The sequence below is a fragment of the Stegostoma tigrinum genome, chromosome 36, assembly GCF_030684315.1.
Source record: "Stegostoma tigrinum isolate sSteTig4 chromosome 36, sSteTig4.hap1, whole genome shotgun sequence".
Classification (NCBI taxonomy): domain Eukaryota; kingdom Metazoa; phylum Chordata; class Chondrichthyes; order Orectolobiformes; family Stegostomatidae; genus Stegostoma; species Stegostoma tigrinum.
The window spans coordinates 13,617,943-13,623,942 of NC_081389.1; the positions used below are offsets into that span (position 1 = coordinate 13,617,943).

The 6,000-nt window shown below is 42.9% G+C and overlaps 1 protein-coding gene across 7 annotated transcripts in view; it reads right to left on the reverse strand.

Moving 5' to 3' along the window:
* The window catches only part of LOC125446782 (secretory carrier-associated membrane protein 5-like), a 65,753-nt gene extending 60,943 nt beyond the window's left edge, over window positions 1-4,810 (reverse strand). For 2 of the 7 annotated variants that reach the window (XM_059640213.1, XM_059640214.1), the window contains exons 1-2: window positions 4,517-4,703; window positions 81-148 (exon numbers count right to left, since the gene is read on the reverse strand). The gene's annotated coding sequence lies outside the window, so the exon portion shown is untranslated. The other 5 variants (XM_048520591.2, XM_059640215.1, XM_048520590.2 and 2 more) reach the window with 5 other exon arrangements.
* Between the last annotated feature and the right edge of the window lie 1,190 nt (window positions 4,811-6,000).

Below are 6,000 nucleotides of genomic sequence, written 5' to 3' on the forward strand. Positions count from 1 at the left end.
CACTGACAATGGGATTAAAGTGGTTTCAGAAATCAGACTACAACTTTCATAAATAAGTCATTACCTCTGTCACAACTTACATTAAGAGGTCACTAGTGTCTTTTCTGTTCCCTCCTTTCTTGCTGATCAGCTTCCAACTTCTTCAGTCCTACAGTTTTAAAAACACAAAAGAAAAGGTTTCAAATTCAAGCTCAGCATGAATGCTGTTCTGCTATGGTTCAAGAACGTTGTGTGCACACAATTAATGGCTTTCAAAATGATGTACTGCAATTTCCATAATACTAATTACAGTCAGCACCAGCACCACCACAGAAAGCTAGCCAATCCACAAGCATAAACTCTAAAGACCTCAAATGTGCATTAAGCCAAAATATTATGAGTTCAAGAAATGGTTTCTTTGAGCAAAACAGGTGTTTGCTTACATTGTACTAAGATGACTGCCATGAGCAGAATCACTCCCTGCTGTTACCTACTGGTGACATTTACGCAACAAAACAAAAAGGCCAAAAGCCCTTCATAATAGCAATCAAACCAAATTCATACAACAAACTAAATCAATGCTAAGTGCAACACTTTCTCCTATCTCTCCGTGCTGACAAAAATTCAATTGTTAAAAACACAGTATTATTGGGCTTATTGTGAGTAGCACTATGGGTTATCTAATCATGAAAACAGGGCATCCATTGTAAGTAACAAATGCTAGATACACAAAATGCTTAGCTGGGTTAGAACTGCCATTCAGCCATTAATAAAAATGGATATTCTAGTATGAACAGATATTTAAACTATGAATTGCAGTAAAGAACAAATTATTTTCGCCCTCCTTAAATCAAACAAGATCTGATTTGCTTTATGAATTGGGAGCAGAAGTAAGCCACTTGTCCTTCAATAAGATCATGTCTGATCATATTTTAGGACAACACTTAAGTTGCTCTTAAGAAGATGATGGTGAGCTGCATTCTTAGGTACAGCCACAGCAATGTGAGGGAAGAAGTTCCAGGGTTTTCAAACAGCGACAAAGGAACAACAATATTGTTCCAAATCAGGATGGCGTGTAGTTTAGAGGAGAACTTCCAATTGATGGTGTTCCCAAGAATCTATTGCACCCATCCTTCCAGTCAAACATCACAGTCTTGCAAAGTGCAGCTCGTAAAAGGTGCATGTTGCTGACACCGGACATGGATAGTGGAGTGACCTAATGGTTGAAGATGTCAGATGAGATGCCAATCAGATAGCTGCAACTGCATCGCACTTGTGCTGAATACTGTTGCATCTGCACTCCTCCTGGCAAGTTGAAAAGAAGTATTCAGTTCTAATTAGATTCCAAAAGAAAGTTAGGCTCTTTAGGATATGCGGTTTAGCTTTAGCCCTCAATGATAAAACAAAGAATTTCTTGCTTGTACTTCACCCGGAAGTAGTTAATGGACAACCTCGAAAAGGCAGAAGCAGGAATATGACTCCCGTTAGATCATAGCCAAATCTGTGCCCTCACTCTATCGAGCTGTTTTTAAACTCATATGGCTAGGAAGAAAATCCAAAGTAGTTTTTTAAGAATTGGTAAATAAATTACTTATTACCATTTGCAAAAAAGTGCCAAACTTATTGCAAGTGTTTTCTTATGTTCACTTCTGCAAAGTCTGAATTTGTAAATTAATCTATCTCTCACTCCTTAACCAGTCTCTAATTAGCAAAGTAATTTTTCCCTATCTGTTCTTTCTGTTCTTCATTATCTAGAAAACGGCAATTAAATCACTCTCTGACCTTCTAAACTCCAGACATACAATCCTAGTTTTAGGCTAATCTGAGTGATTAGTTGTATACAAAGGATGCAAGATTAGTGCTCGTGGTGAAGTGGGATGACACTTTCTCTGAGGTGGAAAGCCGAAGTTGAACAGCTACCCACTCCAAACCATATCTCATAACATGTCTGAAATTACTGAATAAAGATAATCTACAATCCTGATTTGATTGCTCCTTTGTAGCTCAACCCTTGCAACCTCGATATCATTTCAATTTACGTATAATGCAGGCTCAAATGCCAATGTATCCTGTGGTGTCAACGCAAAACTGCTCACTACACTGGTTGTGGGGTCGATGTGGTTCTGTGTGTACCTAAAGCATAATTTGTACCAGCTCAGAGTCTATCACTCTAGCATTCTGTGTGCTTTCTTCAATTATATAAAATAATCAAAAGTTACTGGGGTGGGGGTGGTCAACCTGCTGCGTTCACAGCTTTCTTCAACAGCAATTCCACCCTAACTACATCCTCACCCTCTTCTCCTAAAGCCTGCAAAATCTTCTTCAGGTAATGATTTAATTCTTTCCTGAATCAACATCACACTCAGTTGATGCACCCCAGATCTTTAACCACACCTCATGCACAACTGTTTTATCTCAAATCACCACTGTTTCTTTTGCAAATCACTTCAAACCTCTATCCTCTGCTTTGTGCAAAACAGATGCTCATTCTCTACTCAGTCCAGATCCTCATAATTTTGAATACCTCTACCAACTTCTGCCTCTCCAAGGAGGACAGCCTCAGCATTGACAATGAAACTGATGTTACAATGTGGCTAGACAGGAACCAACAATAGGATTAACAAATAATAAACTATACAGTATTAGAACAACCTGCATGTACAAGTTAATTTTAGATTAGAATGTAACATGGTGAAAGAGTAAAAGACTGCGATGGAACAAATTATAGCACAAAACATAAAGCATACGCAATGAAAACAAAGCCCAGTGATCACTCAGCAAATCTCCCAAAACGTGAGGCATTGGGTCACGTATCTTTTCAAAACTTCACAAGAATTGTAATTCTTCACTTTTACAAGTTTGCCTTGAAACTCACTGAGTAAGTTCATGACAAAGATCCTCAATGCCGAATCACATTCTGATTGATCGCTCTTCCTCCCTGGGTCTATGCTATCTTAGAATCTGAAAAATATACTCCAGCATTTAACAGGCAACTCCAGCTTTTCAGTTCTAGCAAGATCCAAGTTAGAGCTAACCCTGGGAATGTACCCTTCTATTCCTCCTTTATAATTTACATTTCCCTACTCATTGTTTACTACCAAAACAAATCACGTCACACTTTTCTGCATTTAGTTTCATCTACTACTCATCTGGCTTACATCTTTTGTAATGCACATTATTTTGAATCAACATGTTATGACCACACCTCTAGTACAGTTAGGACCCACACATTCCAGCCTAATAGAATAACACTACCACTATGCCACAAAACCCTTTTGAAATGTAACACTATCCTCCTTAATTTTCAATGTTTCCAATTTTATAACCTTGTTTGAGGCATCTTAATGATCTTTGCACTTAGATCTCCACCCCTTCTTTCTTTTCAGTCAGAAAGTACCCTGCATTCCCACAGAGCTCTGCTATGGATGTTGCTGGCAAGACAAGGCAATGATTTGTTGCCACTGAACTCAGCAGCCTGTTAAGTCATTTCAAAGGGCAGTTGAGAGACAACCATATTGCTGTGGGTCTGGGATCATACGTAGGCCAGACCAGGTAATGACAACAGATTTCTTTGCTAAAGGGCTATGAAGTGAGCCACAGTTTTGTTTTAAAGCAATTGATAAGACTTTTGAGGTCACAAATTATGAAACGAGCTTTCAAGAGCAAATTTTCTTAATTGTATTTAAATTCCACTTGCTGCCATGATGGAATTTGAATCCACACTCCCAGAACATTAGCCTGGACCTCTGGATTACTGACAGAGTGAATACAACCATTACGGCAATTCACCTGAGCGTTTGCAACAATTTGATTTTTAAGGAGATTCCCTTGAATAATTAGTTTGCAAAAACTGAAGAAAGAAAAAAGAAACAATAAGCCAGGAGTGAATTTGAAAGCAGCAGTGCAAACCAGTCAACCCGCTGAGATTACATCATGCAACATGAAGGCAAACAGTTTCATCAGTAACCAGTCACCATATTCGTACACACACGCAATACATACAAGTGATACATAGGGAGTACATCATTCAGTCCCTCGCACCTGTTTCATCAACTAAACAAATTACGGCTGATCTGTGGCCTAATTCCACATGTCTGTCTTTGGCCCATATCCCATAATACTATGGATACATTTTTGTTAAAATCAAAGTTCAGTAACATACACAACATACCATGTAGATTTAATCCCAGCAGCAGCAAGCATTCAATACTGCACCCAAGGAATCAATCACTTAAAATAATGCATAAGGTGACACGCAATTTGCAAACGATATACGAGATTTTCCCTTCCCCCTGCTTCAACAGTATCAAAACAGCGATTTTATTCTAAATATACTGCATAGACTTTTATGTCGATGTGATGTGCACTTTTGTTAATGCAAGGTCGCCCCCACCGTGCAATGCACATGCCCTGAGCTGGATGGTGCATTTGCCCTCCGTGTCAATGCCTGCCCTGTGCACCCGTGCTGCACAAACCCAGCTTCCCCTGCTGTAATGCCAGGCCTAGGCCGACCTGCCCCAGCCTGCCCTGCCCTTACCGTTCCAGCGGGCTGCTACTGCCGCTGTGTCTCTGCCAGGCCCGGCCTGCCTACCTGTGTGTGGAAAAGGAGATTTAATTTGCTGATTTCATTCTACCCTCTTTACTCCAATCCCTCCCCGCCCCCGAGTGTAGGAGTCAAATGTCGAGGCGGTTGGCTTTTTTTCCTCCCCCACCGCAGACGCTTCCTTCACCTTCTCCCGGACGCCGCCTCTCGCGAGAAAGGGTCCTGAACTCGCCCCCTCACCGTCTGTCACTCAAACACATCTCCCGTAGCAATGCCCCACCCCCTCACCGTCGCCCTCTCATTTCAGCGGCTGCTGCCCCTATCATTGCAATGGGGCTCCTGCGGAAAAGCCCCACCCCTTTCACGCAAAGCAGTCCCCAATGGCAACACACAGCCGCCTCAGAAACAGGATCTCTCTCCATTGGCTGGAACTTCCGTCACTCCAATCAGTCACCAATAGCAACGCCCACGCCTCAAGGAGCGAACGTCAGCGTGTGCTCTCCTGTCACTCAAATCGGTGTCCTATGGCAACCACCTCCCCCTCCTCACGAGGCTTTCGCTACAGTGGCCCCTGTCACTCAGGTCGGTCTCCAATAGTAACGCCCCGCGCCCTCACCACCAGGGGATCTCGCAAGCGTGTGCGGCCCTGTCATTCAAACCGGTCACGTGCTGAAACACCCCGCCCCTACAGCCCACGGAGCTGACTCCAGTGGCTGATGCCCCGTCACTCAAGTCGGTCTCCCATAGCAACGACCCAGCAAGCTCTCATTCCAGTGGCTGATGATCCTGTCACTCAAACCGAACTGGAATAGCAACGCCCCGCCTACTCAATCAGGGATGTTCTGTGGGGACAAGACGACGCCAAATCCTCCAACGTAAAGGGGTCTCAAGGTTGTGTTCAAATGTGGCTCACAGGGGAAAACCACTAGAGAAATACAACAAAGGACAAAGCCAACTTCATAAGTAACAATAATTATCCCTTCCCTCTCGGGTGATGATGCTATAATGGAAATGTCAAGGGTTCTTGTGCTGCAGTGGTAGTCACCCTGCCTGTGAGGGAGGAGGCCTGGGTTCATGTCACCACCTGTTCTAGAGGTGCGTAATAATATCTCCAAACAGGGTGATAAAAATAGCTAGAGGAATTCGTTGATAATAAAACGTGAGGCTGGATGAACACAGCAGGCCAAGCAGCATCTCAGGAGCACAAAAGCTGACGTTTCGGGCCTAGACCCTTCATCAGAGAGGAATTCGTTAATGGCTCCTGGGTTGCAGAGGTAGTGTCCATGCCTCTAAGCTAACAGGTCCAGGTTGAAGGGCCTCCTTCTCCAGAGGGGTATAATAACACCCCCCCAAAAGGAAAATAACTGAATGGTAATGTCAGAGTTAATTAATCCAAGGTCCCAGGCTAATGAATGGGTTCAAATCCCACATGGCAACTGACAGATATTAGGTTTTGTCTCATGAACCAGTTCAGGGAC